At 35.7% G+C, this 19,313-nt stretch overlaps 2 long non-coding RNA genes across 2 annotated transcripts; both read right to left on the bottom strand.

Annotated features, from left to right (window-relative positions):
- Positions 1–1,476: 1,476 nt before the first annotated feature.
- LOC135841288 (uncharacterized) lies at positions 1,477–2,257 on the bottom strand. The gene is made up of 2 exons (XR_010557887.1): positions 2,037–2,257; positions 1,477–1,764 (listed from the first exon to the last, which is right to left on the bottom strand). It is a non-coding gene; the product is annotated as an uncharacterized LOC135841288 (long non-coding RNA).
- Positions 2,258–9,021: 6,764 nt separating this feature from the next.
- LOC135838997 (uncharacterized) lies at positions 9,022–16,743 on the bottom strand. Its single transcript, XR_010557513.1, has 4 exons — positions 16,580–16,743; positions 14,838–16,190; positions 10,939–11,425; positions 9,022–9,254 (listed from the first exon to the last, which is right to left on the bottom strand). It is a non-coding gene; the product is annotated as an uncharacterized LOC135838997 (long non-coding RNA).
- Positions 16,744–19,313: the final 2,570 nt, after the last annotated feature.

Genomic DNA, 19,313 nt, shown 5'->3' with positions numbered 1-19,313 from the left:
TAGCGACCCGATTCCCAATTTTGTCTATATTTCAAGATGTATATGAATTTTTCATTATTTTCTGGTTTGTAAAAGGTGGTTAGTGCCGAAGAATTATAAATAGACACCCTCTACCTCATATTTGTACATGTAAAAATTGTAATTAGGGTTTTAGGTTTAAGCTAGTTTGTTTAAGTATGACCCCTAAATCCATTAACGTAAATAATTTCCCTTTTTTGTAGATATTTTGTTATTTCTTTAATTTTTTATATTCTTTTATTTTTTATCCTGCAAAATTATATCATATCCAAATGAAATGGAAGAAAAAGAAGCCAGAAACATCCAAACGTCAAAGTTTTCCAAGATGCAACCTGGATCAAGATATTTAATACTATATATAATAGCCTAGCTTTAGTGTAGAAAAAACGTAACAATCTTCATTGTGGGTGGTTGGTGAGAAGCAAGTAGCAAGTGCACTGACCGCCCCACAAATATCCCAATGTACTCACAATCTTTTAACTAGGGGCCCCAACTTGTTGGGATCACCCCTAAGCGAAATCACTCCCCCTTCATGTGAGCAACGACTCCTGGAACTTGGCAGAGATTGAGCCTTAGGCATAACCGCCTAGGGGACAGTAGGGGTTTGGGTCAGGGTGGACGATCCGTCTCACACCCCCCCCCCAATTCCCCTTCCCATCCCTCAATCTTAATTTTGGGGTGAAGGTATAGTTTGTATTATAGAATAGCTAATATTAGTAACCCTAAAATTAAGATTGTTTTTTCTTTTAAATAAATACAAACCCTCGGCGCCTAGTGCGTCCGAGGTGTTTGAAAAAAAAAAAAAAAAAAAAAAAGGTCACTGACCCTCCTGTCTAGCCTCTTAAGGTCATTGGCCCCTGTGTCTGAGCTCTTAAGGTCACTGACCTACTCGTTGATTTTGTAGTACAGGCGAGGCTGCTATTTCAATAGTCCTATTAATTTTTTTTATGGGGGGAAGGAGAAAAAAGTTTTTTTTCAATTAATTGAGAGAATCCTTTTTTTTTTAACGCAACCAATTTCGAAAGTACATACATACTTACTTTTGCACATGTTTATTGATGAAGGATGAGGAGGCTGAAAGTGGTCAAAAATGAGTATTCCAGCTGGCATCATTCCATGCGTACCTACTAAATAATGACTATACCTACAGGGTGCCTAGAAATATCGAGTACCCCTAAAAAAGTTTTTCATTAAAAATATAGTTTGGCAACGTGAAATAGATGCATATGATTGGTGGAATGTTATCTCTCCAGTCCAACAACCAATCATGTGCTATCATTATTATCATTCACTGTGACCAACCAAAGTATTTTAGTAGAAAACTTTTTTAGGGGTACTCGATATTTCTGGGCACCCTGTATGTAAGTAAGTATAGATACCTCTTGTTGTTGTTGTACTTTACATGCCAAGCTCAAGAATGTGAACATCCAACATATGTACATATTACCATAATAAAAATTATTGAGCAACGAATAAATTTATTATACGAGAAAAACAAAAAAAAACCTAAATAAACTCATCACAATACCTACTGGACATTGAACCTTGTGCACGATACATACACATGCCTATCAATCATGAATGCTCGCAAATACAACCATACCCTTCCCTATCATTAAGCTTCAAACATGCAAGAAATCCACCGCATCTTTTACTGTCATTGCATTCATCACGACATTCTCCCAAGCAAGCGTTTTCATTGGGGTAGACTTTCTTATTAACAGCACATCTACGAGCAGATTCCGTCTGCAACAAACACTCCATTATAAAACTACTTGTATGTAAGTATAGGAAAACCATAAAAATTACAGTGTACAAAGTTCTTTTCTCTAGTTTTGATATTATTACAAGTTGGTAAAAAAAAATATACACAATTTGTAATTGATATAGCTAGTGCAGGTGAGTTCAACCTGGTATGGGTATGGATGAGTTTCATCACTTGAAATCGATCAAACTCATCCCCCTTGTATTTATGGTACAAAACAATACCTCGGTACCTACTAAAAAGCTTCACTTACTTCTGGAACTGCTGTGAAGTAAAAAATTAATAAACTAATCACAAAAACTGTAATTTTACTCATATTTTGTTCACGTTTTACTCGTAATTTTGATAGAAGGGTAAGTATGCACCTCGAGATTGGCAGGTACCTATTAAAGTAAGTAGGAATATTTTTTTCTGCGATTTTCAATTGGGAAAAAAATGGCTACCTAACTGATTGTGTAATGGGAAATAATTAGAAGATATTAGCTACTTAGTTTGATCAAAAAAATATTAAAATTAATAACGATCGTCGAAATGTAGGTACCTAATTAGCTGCCCGAAATTTTTAATTGCTCGATTAGGGTAATATTTTTCAATTATGTAAGTGCCTATTTTTGGATCCTACTATGTGCCTACTTGCATACGTACAAATGAACTGCATTTCAAGTTCACGATTGAAAAAATGAATCTTTCACATTTGCTAAAATCTTTCACTCATTTCGTTCTAGAATTACTGAGATACTGACACAAAACCCTTTTTAATACCTATCAATATTTTGTGAGCCCATAATATTTATTAGTCCGGCATATGACAATAGGAGTAATTGCACCCCCCTGCCGATCCTCCGGGACAACTTTTTTCTTAAAGGGGACATCCTAAGGAACATTTTAAAGCAAACTTGCCAAAAAAAAAAAGTTGGCCTTACTCACAAAATGGCGGACATTTTGATTGACAGGTCAGCCGAAATCGCAGATTTTGCGTTTTAACATATGATTTGCACGAACTTTTTCAAACATTACAAAGGTAGATCGAAAGATCATGCAACAATTTATCACCTGTAAAAATTTCAACTGCGAAAGTGCATTTTTCGATTTTTGGTGAATTTTTGAAAATCGAATTTAGGCTAAAAATGGGGGAAAAAATTAAAATTTTACCAAATTGACCAAGAAAGCTGAAATTTGGGATATACCCTATTTTCGACATGCCAAATCGATTGGAAACGGTTTCAACCCGTTTTGAGCAGTTGTGGAGCCTCCAGCAGATTTTCGAAACTTTAAATTTTCACACAATTTCATCAAATGGAGATGGAAAGCTAGGAAATTTACTCTACACTCCAATTTTAACACCCTCTGAAGACGACTTCAGGTCGGTTCAAGTCATTTTAGAGCCTCCAACGACTTTTTTGAAGATTACTGGAGCCTCCATTAGATTAATGAAACTTGAAATTTCCCCAAAATTTCATCAAATGGTGATGGAAAACTGAAATTTATTCTACACTCCAATTTTAACATCCTTGAAAACGACTTCAGGTGGGTTCAAGTAATTTTAGGACCTCCAGCGATTTTTTTTTTTGAAAATTACTGGAGCCTCCTGCAGATTTTTGAAAGTTTCAATTTTTACAAAATTTCATCAAATGGAGATGGAAAGCTAGGAAATTTACTCTACACTCCAATTTTAACACCCCTTGAAGACGACTTCAGGTCGGTTCAAGTCATTTTAGAGCCTCCAACGACTTTTTTGAAGATTACTGGAGCCTCCAGTAGATTTTTGAAACTTGAAATTTCCCCAAAATTTCATCAAATGGTGATGGAAAACTAAAATTTATTCTACACCCCAATTTTAACACCCTTGAAAACGACTTCAGGTGGGTTCGAGTAATTTTAGGACCTCCAGCGATTTTTTTTTGAAAATTACTGGAGTCTCCAATAGATTTTTGAAACTTCAAATTTCCCCAACATTAATTTATCAAATAGAGTTGGCAAGCAGAAATTTACTTCGCATACATGGTGGTTTCAAATGATTTTGAAGCATCCAGCTATACTTTTAGGAAATTTCAATTTTACAAAAAAACATCATACTTACAACCTTTCAAAAAGTTGCTGAAGGCTCCAAAACGACTTGAAATTCACCAGCAGTCAACTTCGTAGCGTATTGGAATTAGTTTGCAGAATGAATTTCGACTCTCCATCTTAGTTTGATGAAATTTTGGGGAAAGGGTATTCCACGTTAAGATAGGCGAAATGGCCCTGTTCCCAGATTTGGAAAATTATGATGGATTATTGTTGGGTACCTCCAATGAAAATTTTTGAGCGGAATTTCCGCCCCCCAACCCACCCCCCTCGGTCTGTATAGCCAAAAAACGCGTTTTTTACGAGAAAAATTCTGTATCCACGAGTTGTGGGGAGAAAATTTTGGTATCGTGTGGAATGTGTAGGGGAAGCATGGGTCTTTTAACACGATTTTTTTTTCAAAATTTTTTACCATAGTGGTGGGGGTGAAATTGACAAAAGAAAACTTTGAACCGCCACAGCTCCGGAGTGTATGGTGTATCCAAAAAGTTGTTTTCGCCAAAATGTGTCTTTTTACTAGTACTTTCTTACTACCAATCTATAAAATCGAAATTTTGTCTGCAAAAGGGTCATATTTTTCAAAAAACCCTGGAAAATACGCGTTTTTTGCGTTTTTTTGCAAAATAATGCGGAATATGCGAAAAATACATGGAACAAAAATGTTTAGCGTGAAATTTTACCCTAGAAAATGTGTTCACAAGGTTGTCAAAATGCTCATCTACCGAGCTACCAGCCCGCACACGCCGCCTCTTTGCAGCAAAGTCAAGAGATGAGGTATTATGGCACCTGCCCTAGGGTGGTCCTTATTTTCGAAGTTGGAATTTTTTTGCTCCCACCCCCCCAAAGTTGTTCCATTTGATGAAAAAATGAATCCTACGAAGTTTCAACCCCCTATGTAAAAAAAAAAGTGGTGCCAGAATGCCCCCCAATTTTTCAAAAAATTGAAAAATGGAAAATGATGCAATTTTTCTAAATTTTTGATTGTTTTCAATCTATCGCACCCCAATATTCCCCCTATGAACCAAAACAGCCCTCCGAAATTTTTTACCCCTTCCCCTGGGAGAAAACAATAATTTGCTATTTTGCCATACCGACCATTGGAGCGGAAAAAATGTTAGACAATTCTGGTAAATAAGGGGAAATAGTTTCGGCCATTTTGACCAAAGACAAGATTTTATAGCAGCTTACCTAAAATAAAAAATGAAAAAACATCATTCTTTGACTTTTTTTGGAAATTGTTTTTGGTAATCTGGGGCCCAAGGGTAGCGCCAAATGAAATTTTTGTAAGAACCAAAATTTAGAAAATTCTCCAAGAAGCAACTTTTATTCCATGATTTTTCTTGTTGGAATTCAAGGTGGTAGGGAAGTTTGGAATATGGGGCAGGGGCGCCCTCAGGAAAGGGAAAGAAGTGGAGATTGGAATACGAGCCGAATTCACTTGTTTCAATGTGAAAAGTAATACTTAATCATAGTCATGAAATCACGTTAAAAGTCTAAATCAACTAAGTATATTTTCAATTAAAATAGCGAAAAAACGCTTATTTGCGACTTTTCAAGCGTTTTTTGGAGGGGTTGGCTGGGGTCAAATCAAAAAACTGATTACGCTATTCGATTCATAATCTCAAATCGCACCTTTTGAGTGCTATCCGTTTTCGGAAAAAATGGGTATTGGTAAGTACTTTTAAATTAAAAAAAAAGTTTCCCCAAATGGCCCTACTTTGGAGGGGGGCACAGTTTCACTGCAGGGGCACGTGAGGGGTTGAACTTTTTTTTGGGGTAATTTTAACGCTCAATCTCCAACATACTTCAATTTCAGCGAAATTGAGACCATAAATTTTTCCGCTTCAACGGTAGGGTACACACTGGTTCAGATTGAAATTTAGCGCACCAAAAATCAAAACTTCGATATTGTAAACTTCTAGATGTGTAATAAGGGGTAATTTGAGACGCTGAGTTCATTTTTGACGTTATTTTTTACCCTAGCCCCAAAATGGGCCCTCGAAGGGGGGTGCTGAGGGGTAAATTTTTGAATTTTTTGAGTGGGGTGTCAAAATCTACATAGTTTTGCGTTCCAAATTCGTTTTTAACATCATTTTTTACCCTAGCCCCAAAATGGGCCCTCAAAGGGGGGTTCTGAGTGGTAAATTTTTGAATTTTTCGAGTGGGGTATCAAAATTTACATATTTTTGCCTTCCAAATTCGTTTTTAACATTTTTCTTTAGCTTAGCCTCAAAATGAGTCCTCAAAGGGAGATGATGAGAGGTACATTTTTTAATTTTTTGAGTGGTGTGTCAAAAATATTCATATTTTTTGATGATTTAGGCTGTATTATGTGAAATCTAAAATGTGTAAAAAGAGCCATAGGTGGAAGAAGGTGGAAAAAGTGTATGCATAGTGTTAAACTCGATACTTGGGCCCTCTAAATGCCAATGAGTTTTTTTTGGTATCTCTTGGACAGAAATAGTTTGACACTAAAATATCAGTAGAAAAAATTCAAAAAATGTACTTTCTTTTTTTGCAAAATCAAAGCACCCATCAAACAAAAATGAAAAAACACATACACCATGCGAAACTAGAGAAACTCAGCTTTAAAATGATATATTGGGTTATTACTTTTGCATATGATGACTGGAAAAGACATGCATTTTAAAAACACCCTCAAGTAACCACTATTTTTATCATGTGTGTAGTGACATCTTGTCTCATAGATTAGGCAACAACAGTGCTACTTCAAGTCTCAATACTCTGGATATGTAGGTTCTAGACTATACTTAATACTTTGGCACAATTTTGAATTTTATTTGAGCACTAAATTTTTTTGATTTTTGGCGCGCTAAATTTCAATCTGAACCAATGTGGGGTATAGCAAAATGGCAAATTATTGTTTTCTCACAGGGGAGGGGGTAAAAAATTTCTGGTGGCTGTTTTGGTTCAAAGGGGGAATATTGGGGTGCGATAGATTGAAAACAATCAAAAATTTAAAAAAATTGCATCATTTTCCATTTTTCAATTTTTTGAAAAATTGGGGGGCATTCTAGCACCACTTTTTTTTTACATAGAGGGTTGAAACTTCGTAGGATTCATTTTTTCATCAAATGGAACAACTTTGGGGGGGTGGGAGCAAAGAAATTCCAACTTCGAAAATAAGGACCACGCTAGGGCAGGTGCCATAATACCTCATCTCTTGACTTTGCTGCAAAGAGGCGGCGTGTGCGGGCTGGTAGCTCGGTAGATGAGCATTTTTACAACCTTGTGAACACATTTTCTAGGGTAAAATTTCACGCTAAACATTTTTGTTCCATGTATTTTTCGCATATTCCGCATTATTTTGCAAAAAAACGCAAAAAACGCGTATTTTCCAGGGTTTTTTGCAAATATGACCCTTTTGCAGACAAAATTTCGATTTTATAGATTGGTAGTAAGAAAGTACTAGTAAAAAGACACATTTTGGCGAAAACAACCTTTTGGATACACCATACACTCCGGAGCTGTGGCGGTTCAAAGTTTTCTTTTGTCAATTTCACCCCCACCACTATGGTAAAAAATTTTGAAAAAAATCGTGTTAAAAGACCCATGCTTCCCCTACACATTCCACACGGTACCAAAATTTTCTCCCACAACTCATGGATACAGAATTTTTCTCGTAAAAAACGCGTTTTTTGGCTATACAGACCGAGGGGGGTGGGTTGGGGGGCGGAAATTCCGCTCAAAAATTTTCATTGGAGGTACCCAACAATAATCCATCATAATTTTCCAAATCTGGGAACAGGGCCATTTCGCCTATCTTAATGTGGAATACCCTTTCAAGTTTCAAAAATCTACTGGAGGCTCCAGTAGTTTTCAAAAAAGTCGTTGAAGGCTCTAAAATGACTTGAACCCACCTGAAGTCGTCTTCAGAGGGTGTTAAAATTGGAGAGTAGAGTAAATTTCCTAGCTTACCATCTCCATCTGATGAAATTATGTGAAAATTTAAAGTTTCGAAAATCTGCTGGAAAGTCGCAGGAGGATCCAAAACGACTTGAAATTCACCTGCATCAGTACTTCGTAGCGTATTGAAATTAGTTTTTAGAATAAATTTTATTTCGAGTTTCGAAAATCTGTTGGAGACTCCAGAACTGCTGAAAACGGGTTGAAACCGTTTCCAATCGATTTGGCATGTCGAAAATAGGGTATATCCCAAATTTCAGCTTTCTTGGTCAATTTGGTAAAATTTTAATTTTTCCCCCCATTTTTGGCCTAAATTCGATTTTCAAAAATTCACCAAAAATCGAAAAATGCACTTTAGCACTTGAAATTTTGACAGATGATAAATTGTTGCATGATCTTTCGATCTACCTTTGTAAAGTTCGAAAAAGTTCGTGCAAGTCCTATGTTAAAACGCAAAATCTTCGATTTCGGCTGACCTGTCAATCAAAATGGCCGCCATTTTATGAGTAAGGTCAACTTTTTTTTTGGCAAGTTTGCTTTAAAATGTTCCTTAGGATGTCCTCTTTAAGAAAAAAGTTGTCCCGGAGGATCGGCAGGGCGGTGCAATTAGTCCTATTGTCATATGCCGGACTATATAGGGCGTTTTTCGACTGTCAACAGGCAACACTTTTTCTAAATTTGTAAATTGTTTAGGACCTTCATATAAATTTGTATTTGTTTATTATTTATTTATTTTTCGCATATAATTGCATTATATCTACATATGTTTTCAATAATAGACTATATTGTCGATGAGGACATTTGTCATTGGAAGAGCGTTCAAAAATACACCCCATAGCCGAATATTGAATAACAAAATCTCATTTTCCGATCTTTGGTGAACTTTTAAATATTCAAAATGGTAATATTTCTTCTTTAAAAAATATCATTTGATGGAAATCTGACTTTTAGTTCATGTTTTACATATCGAATTCATCGGTGATAGTTTTGAGGTTTTTTAGGGCCCTCCAGCAAATTTTTCAGATTGTGTAATTTTGAAAAAGCTGTCATAAAAAAATCAAAATCCTAAATCGCATGAACTTTCAGTGAACCAAATCAGAAGTGAAGAATTGACAAGTTTCACTTGTAAGTATAGCCTAAGTAATTTTTCAGTCTTGTAAAATGTACTACCTTATATATATGTAGGAATCTATTCCACATCGATATCAAATCATGAATGTGAACATGATTATAAATAAAATTAATCGAGTTAAGAATGAATTTATTGCGATATAAACAATTCTTTTATTGACCTTCTGCACATAGCTCCCTAACTCATGCAAAAACAACCATACTGATTCATAGGCAGCTCCTTCATCTGCATACAGGATTTAAATCCGCCGCATTCCATGGTGTTACACGCTTTTTTACAAATCTGCATGCAATTGCCCATAGTGGTGTATAATCTTCCACTAGTAGTACATGCTCCAGATACGATCTGCAACGAAGACAATAGGTAAGGTACATACGAATTTACACAAAAATAAGCAAGCAAGTTGAAAAATTCCAACTGGTCGGTAGAGCCCTAAAAAAGGTATTGGATTATGGTGACATGGCATCGCAATAGCATAGATTGGTGTAGAATTTCAAATACTTTCATTTGAGACTTTAGGTGACGACAGAAGCTAAAAAAAACACGGGTTTTTCGAAAATGCCCCCACTTATAGGGTCCATTTCTCTCCTCCAGGAGCACCTTGGTGGCTAAAATTTTTTGTGGGTAAATATTCAGCTCAAAATGATGGTCTTTCCAAATTTGTAGCATTTGCAGTTTTCAAATTGACTCCGCTCGAAATTCACGATATCTCGATTTGCCACATTTCTTCAATAAAAAGTGTATTTCTAAGTGATCAAACTCCTCTTAATTGATGGTACTCAACTATGTAGGTACTTAAAAAAAGCTCCACTCACTTCTGGAACTACCGTGACGTAGACAATCAATAAAGCAATCACGAAAATAGTAGCTTTACCCATACTTCAGTGTTCACGTTTTACCTACGTCTGTACATAGGATTGAAAAAGTAGGTATGTACTATCTCAAAATTACTAATTCGTTTGAGATTTATACCTATGATTCTACACACCTTGTTACGAATTTTAATTAAAAGAAAACGAGAAAAAAACATAGGTAACTACCTAATTGAGTAATGAAAATAATAAAATATGTACCTACCTTGGTGAAAAAAATACAAAAATTGGTAACGATCGTTGAAGTTTAATATCCTTTAATGTTGATTGCTTGCTTAATATTGCCCAACGCTATATGTGACGCGACCAGCGATACCATACCATAAGTCGGAAAACTTTTTTTTGAGATAATCGCGTTTTCATGGAAAAAGTCAGAAAATATCAAAAAAAATTTTTTTGTCGATTCATATACTATGAAGCTTATACTTTGGAATGGGTGTACCCACCGATCTCAAACACGTCGTTTTAGTGGTGAAAAACCGGTTTTTTCAAAAGTGCTTTTCATAAAAAAATGTCAAAAAAAAAATATTATGATGTAAAACCATTAAAAGATGAAGAAAATCAAAAAAAAAAAAAAAATACTGTTCACTGGTTTTTAAAAATGTTACAAAAATAACCCAAACTTTCAAAAACGTTTTTCTCAGAATTTTGGTTTTTGAATTTCAAAAAATATGCAACTTTGAAATTTTGCAAATTTGTCAGATTTTAATATTTTGAAAATCTGTTTGCACCATTGAAAAGAGGAAGAAAAACACTACCAGGAACCACAATAAAACGAAAAAAATGTTTGCCGACATATGGTATGGTATCGCTGGTCGCGTCACATATTTCGGATGTAAAATCATAAGTGATTGCTTATATGTTAGTAGGTATTCAATTGTATCAGAGTACACTAACAAGTGTCAAATTACTCAACAACACGAATATTTGATATTTTGAATGCCTAAGTAGGTACCTATAAAATTGAAGGGGCAAAATACGTCCACAAAATCTAAGAGCCAAAATCCAATTTTGACCTTGGGGGTCAGTAATACTTTGAAAAACGAACAAAATTAACTTTTTGTCTAACTTGCAAATTGAAGGGGGCTATAAAATGATTTTTAATTTCGAGAATCGTGATGAAAAAAATAAATGCGGAAATGCATAGATCTACTTACCTACCTTACCTTCTCTGCAATGATATAAAAATTCATGAATTTGAATCCCTATGACATAAATAAATGGGTTGTGTTAAGAATGGATATATTGTGATAATATATCTTTAATAATTGAATAAGGATCAAGATTAATTAAGTAAATCAAGAATATATTTTAATCCTAAAGAATTGGAAGATTAATTTAAATGTAAAATATTAATATGAATTATAATAGCACAAAAAGCCAGCCCACATCAGCTGGTCACAATACTTGCACTTTTCACCTTGTGGGCTTGTGATCACAGGTACATTACATATTCTGGCAAGTACAACCATGCGTTCCCATAGGCGCGTCAGCTATAGGCTTACAGCTTCTAAATCCGCCGCATCCTTCACACCCTTTTTTACACTTCATCATGCAAGTCTTTTCATCGTTGAACCATACTCTATCCACCCAACAATACGTCATTCTAGATTCCATTCTAGAGTCTATTCGTCGAGATTCAATCTGCAACAAAAAGAGGATATTTTGAAACTGCTATACTTACTGATAAAAGTGATGTTTCTTTCTCATAACTGTATAATTACAAGTAGGTACCTAGGAGCTAGGTAGATCTAGTTGATGAGTTCGATGTGATATGGGATATGGGTGAGTTGGAAATAAGGTTTGCGCAATTTTGATCCTTCAAGATGAAATATTCAATTTTCTCATAATTATGGGAATTTTTGAAATTGAGATCAGGAAAATCATTACCTCGCAATTTTTTGATATGTTAATCAGTGTTTAAAGTTGTTTTCGTCTTTTTTTTAGAATTTTTGAGAATGAACACCATGGAGAAATTTTATATTTTTTCACTTTCCCTTTTTCAATCTGATTTTTGGTACAGTCGGCCCCTCTTATTATGGTTACATTTGTCCGAGGCAAATTGATTTTATTAAGCCGGTGATTTTATAAAGCGAACTTTTGAAAAAACACAATTTTCACATAAAAAAATTTACTACAACTTCACAATGTACATGCATACATACTAAAAAGATGGATTAAAATTAGGTACAATAGGTACTCCCAAATTCGCGATTTAGGTACATAACATAATATGTGACGCGACCAGCGATACCATACCATAAGTTGGAAAACTTTTTTTTGAGATAATCGCGTTTTCATGGAAAAAGTCAGAAAATATCAAAAAAAATTTTTTTGTCGATTCATATACTATGAAGCTTATACTTTGGAATGGGTGTACCCACCGATCTCAAACACGTCGTTTTAGTGGTGAAAAACCGGTTTTTTCAAAAGTGCTTTTCATAAAAAAATGTCAAAAAAAAAAAAATATTATGATGTAAAACCATTAAAAGATGAAGAAAATCAAAAAAAAAAAAAATACTGTTCACTGGTTTTTAAAAATGTTACAAAAATAACCCAAACTTTCAAAAACGTTTTTCTCAGAATTTTGGTTTTTGAATTTCAAAAAATATGCAACTTTGAAATTTTGCAAATTTGTCAGATTTTAATATTTTGAAAATCTGTTTGCACCATTGAAAAGAGGAAGAAAAACACTACCAGGAACCACAATAAAACGAAAAAAATGTTTGCCGACATATGGTATGGTATCGCTGGTCGCGTCGCATATCTATTTTTCAAATTTTCAAATGTTTAGACCTTTTTCCCTTTATCATCACTAGAGAGAAAGTTGTTAGAAATCAAAATTTAAAAATAAGAGAATAATAAGTGAAAAATTCCAAAATTTTTGATTTAAAGTATGAAAAAACAAGCCATTTTCCCAATAATACCTCAATATTTTCACAAAACTATTCTGCTAAGCGGGGAGTTTGATTACATTAAACGAGTGATTTTCTGTGTAATTAGGTACAAAAAATCGGGACCAAGCCATTTGATTGCATTAAATGGGTGATTTTATTAAGCGGATCCATAATAAGCGGGGCCGACTGTACTTTGAAAAAAGGCAGCACTGGACTTATCAAGATAGGTGTTTTCAAAAGCTTCTGCCCTCACTACCCTCGGGATAATTTATTAAATTTTTGATAGAGTGAGATCTCGTAATATTAGGTACAGAGGTTATTATTATAATTTTTGCCTAAGGTGGTTAAGATAATTTTCATTCCCTAGAGAGTGAGATTTACCTGCTAGACAGATGATTGAGTCTGAGAGCTTTTAGAATAAAACCAGATCACCCTATACACATCAAATTACTATTTGTGGTCTAAACGCAAATAAATAGATATCTCCAGACATGTCAATATTATTTATTCGTTGTAAAAAGTACAAATAAGAGAAATCAATATAAAATACTTGCAGATATTTTATAGTTAAGTAGGAGACAGCTCCCACTAGACGACTCACGTTACCCACTTGACAAGAGATTTGCCGGTTAAGCCGTAATGCCGGTTGATTTTTTGTAAATTTGCCGTTTAATAGGCGCGCAAAAATTACAGTAAATTTGCCGTAGAAAAAACGCCAGTTAGAAAAAGCTACTTTTTATAAAAACAGCCATTTAAACAGCCATTTTTGACCAGCAAATGGCAGAATTTCTTATTTGCTGAACTGCCGGTTCTCACAAATCAGCTGTTTTTTATTCACCGATTATAGTGCACATGCGCAATGGGTATTCACAACTTCTTTTTAAAAAATTGAATAAAAGTACAAAGTGCAGTACATGTATACCGCTTGAAAACAGAAATAATCATCTTGCAATGATATAGCTGCGTGGTTAGTGGTTAGAGCATTGGATCGTCAAGCGGGAATGCTGGGTTTGATCTCCGCTTGGGCTAAATTTTTTTTGTAGATTTCAGGTTTTTATTCAGCGATTTAATGCATTAGGTATTTAAACAGCTGTTTTAAACGGCCGTTTTTTTCCTGGTGTTTTTTTAATGGTAAATTTACTGTCATATTTGAGGCGGCTTTTTCACTGGCTTTTTTTATCGGCGAATCTATTGTCAAGTGGGTAGTGAATCAAGCATTAATTAAAATGATATTTAAAGGTTTATATTGATTTTATACCTATCATTCGCATGAGCTTATCTTACACATGTGGCAGATAGATATTCATCAATTAACTGCAATGAAATTGCAGTCAAGTAGCTTTGAGTCTTTCAACTCAAAAGGTATGTGCCATTTCATCACTTACCCACACTGTTCTCATTTTCTGCCTCTCCTGTGCTCTACCAATGCTAAGGGTGGCGACAGACTTAGGTTGTATTGTTTCATAACTGATGGCCGGCAGGATTGGAGTATAACGTAATTGTAAGTATATAAATCACATACATCTTTAAAGAGGGATTACATTAAGAATCGCTAAGACGATTAAGGCATATATCACTCTCTCATTTTTAATTTTTTTTTTACTAAATGAAATCAAAAATTTTTTACAAGTCATATGTACTTAGTACCTAGGCTGTGAGCAATTTTTGAGTTATCTTTCATTTTGCATTAAAAAACTTTTTTATTTGGTAGAAATGCTATTTTTTTCTCATAATTAATTGGCAATTTTTTTGGTTGATCTTACCCCCTCCCCCTGCACACACAATACCTAGTTTAGTCCCTGATGGCTGATCAGGTACTCGCTATTTTTTTAAAAATCTGTATAGTTCAGTCTGAAAGATATTTCTAAGGGGTAAAAAATTTGGTGGTGGTGGGTGGGGGGATTAAAATTACAACTTTGATCATTATTAGAAAATTTCGCACACTTCTTCCAAATTAGACAATATCACAGAGTGAAATTGACATTATTTGGGTCGATAGGCACTTACAAACTGTGTCCAACAAATTGTGCTGTCAATGTCATAGCCACATTTTTTCAATGAAAAGTGTACCTATTCAGTGTTATCAAACTTACTTACATATGAGTACTTGCTTCAATTGATAGTACCTACCAACCTACTAATAAAAAAGCTTCACTTACTTCTGGAACTACTGTAACGCAGACAATCAATAAACCAATCACGAAAATTGTAAGCTTCTCCATTGTGTTGAACTTTTTATCTAATACTAGAAACAGAACTGTGATAGAGTGAATGTTTAAGTATCTCAAAATTGCTAGTTCGCTTGAAGTTTATAATACACTTACATACCTTGCTATGAAATTTAACTACCCAGAAGAATACAAAAAAACAACAGCATAGATACGTACGTATGTAGGTAATTGACTGTGTAATAGGTACCTAGACAATAAAAAAGATATTAAAATTAAATTTCATCATTTTTATCCCAATAGCATTGATCTATATTGCTCAACTACAAATTTTGGGTGTGAAGCTAAAGTGTTTGCTTAGAATTCAATTTATATCATAGTTGGATGGACGACTCATGCACATTCTTAGCCATTGTTTGTACATTTTGTTGTAGAATTCGCCTTTGAAATGAAGACACTGGCAAGTTTCAAATTACTTACTCACATAAAGACTCAATATCTTAAATGTATAGTATATTTTATATATTATCTTACCTTACTCCACATGGATATAAAATTCATAACCGGGAACATGACATATCTATATATACTGTCTTATAGTACATTGCGAGATCCGACATATACACAGGCATTGCGAGATCCGACCCAAAAAATTTCGAAAAATGCTAAAAACTCAAATAATAACCCTACAACTTCGTTCGAACGCACGTTCCAGTGTGTAAACAGTGCCTTTCTATGCATTGCCGCCATAAATTTCGCGATCCGCATAAACCGAGATCCACCAATGGCCTAAACCTGATTTGGGGGTGGATCTCGCAAGATGCGTCGTTTATCTATTTTCAAAAATTGTATATAAGTATATAAATAGTAGGTAAAACGAGATCCGGCTGAAAATGTGTGTACAGGGTCCCCCGGATCTCACGAGTACCATGGCATATGAGAGAACTTGCGAGATCCGGCAAAAGGATCTCAGGATCTCGCAATGCCCGATTTTATATAAAACGGATCTCGTAATGTATGGTTTTTACATGTATATATATAAAAAAAAATTATCAAGTTAAGAATAGATTTATTGCGATATAATGGGACAAAAAGCCTAGATCCAACTGGTCAGTGGTCACAATAGTTGAGAATTAGACCGGATGCGCATATGCACAATATTGATTATTAACTCTTGCAAAAGCACCCATACATTTCAGGCTCGTTCTTTAACTGCATACATTTGTCATATCCGCCGCATGTTTGGGATTCACATTCTTTCTTACACATCATCTCGCAAGGCTTTTGGCCTGTGAATGTTCTTCCATAAATATGGCACTTATTGTCAGATTCCACCATCGCCTTCTGCAATGAAGACAAAATTTTGAAACTTTGTGCGTAAAATTGCTGCTTCTTCCTCTAGTTTTGCTACTTATCTTACCTACATACTTAATTACAAATAAGTACCTATAGCTACGAGGTATATGTAGATAGATGTTTAGGTATACACAGTAGTGAGATGAGTTTGGTGTGGTATGAGTAAGTCGAAAATAAGTCAGTTTGCGCAATTTTGATCTCTTAATTTAAAAAATTGAATTTCCTCGTAATCGTTTGCCTCCCTCATCGTTGGAATTTTTCAAACGAAGAAGACGAAAAAAAAAATCGTCTCAACTTTTTCGATATGTTCAATGTTCATCTCAGCTTTAAAAGTTGTATTATTTGGAGTAGACTACCAATAACAAAGTTTCACTTACTTTACGTGGAAATGCTGCGGCGCACACAAGCAATAAACCTATCACGAGAATTGTAAGTTTCTCCATATTATCGTGATCACTTTTTATCTGATGCTATACAAAGAACTGCGATAGAGTGAATAAGTATCCCAAACTTGCTAATTCGTTCGAGATTTATATAGGCACACACCTTGCTATGAATTTTAATTACCTAGAAGAAAGAAAAAAACATAGATAAGTATGTAATTGACTGTGTAATAGGTAATAAAAATATATAAAAATCAATTACGATCGTAGAAATTTAATAGTTTTCATGCTTGCTGGTGTTTATACTACTATAGACCAGTGAAATGGCGGAAACAATGGATGACCCCAAACATAATTGCGATCAAAAGTTTTTTTGGTGAATACTGTCTAGGGCGGTGTGGTGAACAACATATGTACAAAAAGTCCCTGGCCCTACCCCTGCAGCTACCGCCCCCCCACAAGTGGATCAAAGCTTCCCAAAATCAGTTTTTTATCAAAAACTTCTAAAATATCAACTTTTGAGTAGAACGAGCTTAGTAATCATTTCATCTCCTCTCAAATACCTATCAAATGAGCCATCGACCAATTACCTCGGCCCCATGGGGGATGGCGCTACGACCCCTCGAAGTTATATTTTTATGACTTGGGACTTGGAACCTGTTCTAATTGATGAAATAAAGTCAAACTTGGGGAATGAATTATTTTGAGAGCTACTTGTAGAGTTTACCTCTGGAGATGGAGAGGGTCAAAAAGTTGAAAATTACAGAAAAGTCATTTTTTGGAGGGGCATAATATGGCCCCACATGGATGAAAAAGGTCCAAAATCATTGGTACCATTAATTAGTACTCTCATTAATGATCAACATGTATATCCCAATTTCAGCTTCCTAAGTCATCCCCGCCCCATTTAAGGTGGAATTAAGGTGAAAAAAAAACTAGAATTATCTGAAATTCAACTCACGACTGAAAAAGATGAATCCCAAAGTTGTAGCAGGTTGATCGTATGTAATGTACTTTTTAGTTTTTGGCCATTTTTGAGCAATTCTGAGAATATTTAGAGCTCAAGAAATTGTTTTAAGCGTATTTTTTCAATTTCTTATTGAATGAATTGACCAAAAATTAAAATTTTGAAACCTTTCAACCTCAGTGGAGCTTGTGGTTTTGCAATTGGGTTACTATAAATTTTGTTGTGGACTACCATGGGGGTTCTCTTATACTTTTGAAAACAAATGGGTCAAATCAGTCATTGCACTCTCACGAGACTCCCCCTATAAATGTTTCAAAATGTAGCATTCTGAAACTAAAGATAAAACAAACAAATAATAAATACATAATATAAAACACTAGCTCACTCATTAGGTATGCACTTGATCCACTTATTTTATTCACCTTATCACTGCAAATACAGAGTTATTCTGACAATAGCTTGTAAACACCAAAGATAAGAATTTAAAATGAAAACAATTTAAAAATGCACTCATTGTACTATAAATAATTTTTAAAAACACTCATACCTATATAATTACAATTTTGACTACGTCAAATGATGGGCAAGTAGTGTAAAAGTGCAGACGTGCAAACGTGCAAACATGCAGTCGTGCAAATGTGCAGTTGTGCAAACGTGCAGTCGTGCAAACATACAGTCATGCAAACGTGCAGTCGTGCAAACGTGCAAACGTGCAGTCGTGCAAACGTGCAGTCATGCAAACGTGCAGTTGTACAAACGTGCAAAAATGCAGTCGTGCAAACATGCAGTCGTGCAAATGTGCAGTTGTGCAGACATGTAGTCGTGCAGCCATGCCGCCGTGCAGCCATGCAGTCGTGCAGCCGTGCAAATGTGCAAATATGCAGCCGTGCAGCCGTGCAGTCGTGCAAACGTGCAGTCGTGCAAACGTGCAGTCGTGCAAACGTGCAGTCGTGCAAACGTGCAGTCGTGCAAACGTGCAGTCGTGCAAACGTGCAGTCGTGCAAACGTGCAGTCGTGCAAACATGTGGTCGTGCAAACGTGCGGTCGTGCAAACGTGCGGTCGTGCAGCCATGCAAATGTGCAAATATGCAGTCGTGCAGACATGCAGTCATGCAAACGTGCAGGTGTGCAAATGTGCAGTCGTGCAAACGTGCGGCCATGCAAATGTGCAGTCGTGCAAATGTGCAGTTGTGCAAATGTGCAGTCATGCAAATGTGCAGTCATGCAAACATGCAGTTGTGCAGTCGTGCAAACATGCAGTCGTGCAGATGTGCAGTCGTGCAAACGTGTGGTCGTGCAAACGTACAGTCGTGCAAACGTGCAGTCGTGCAAACGTGCAGTCGTGCAAACATGCAGTTGTGCAAACATGCAGCCGTGCAAACGTGCAGTTGTGCAACTATGCAAATGTGCAAATGTGCAGTCGTGCAAACGTGTAGTCGTGCAAACATGCAGCCGTGCAAACATGCAGTTGTGCAACTATGCAAATGTGCAAATGTGCAGTCGTGCAAACGTGCGGTCGTGCAAACGTGCAATCGTGCAAACGGGTGGTCGTGCAAATTTGTGGTCGTGCAAACGTGCGGTCATGCAGCCGAGCGGTCGTGCAGCCGTGCAGTCGTGCAGCCATGCAAAAATGCAGTCGTGCAAACATGCAGCTGTGTAAACGTGCAGTCGTGCAGCCGTGCAAATGTGCAGTCGGGCAGAAATGCGGTCGTGCAAACGTGCAGTCGTGCAAACGTGCAGTCGTGCAGTCATGCAAACATG

Source organism: Planococcus citri, chromosome 3 (genome assembly GCF_950023065.1).
Source record: "Planococcus citri chromosome 3, ihPlaCitr1.1, whole genome shotgun sequence".
Classification (NCBI taxonomy): domain Eukaryota; kingdom Metazoa; phylum Arthropoda; class Insecta; order Hemiptera; family Pseudococcidae; genus Planococcus; species Planococcus citri.
This window is presented reverse-complemented; position numbering and strand designations above follow the sequence as displayed.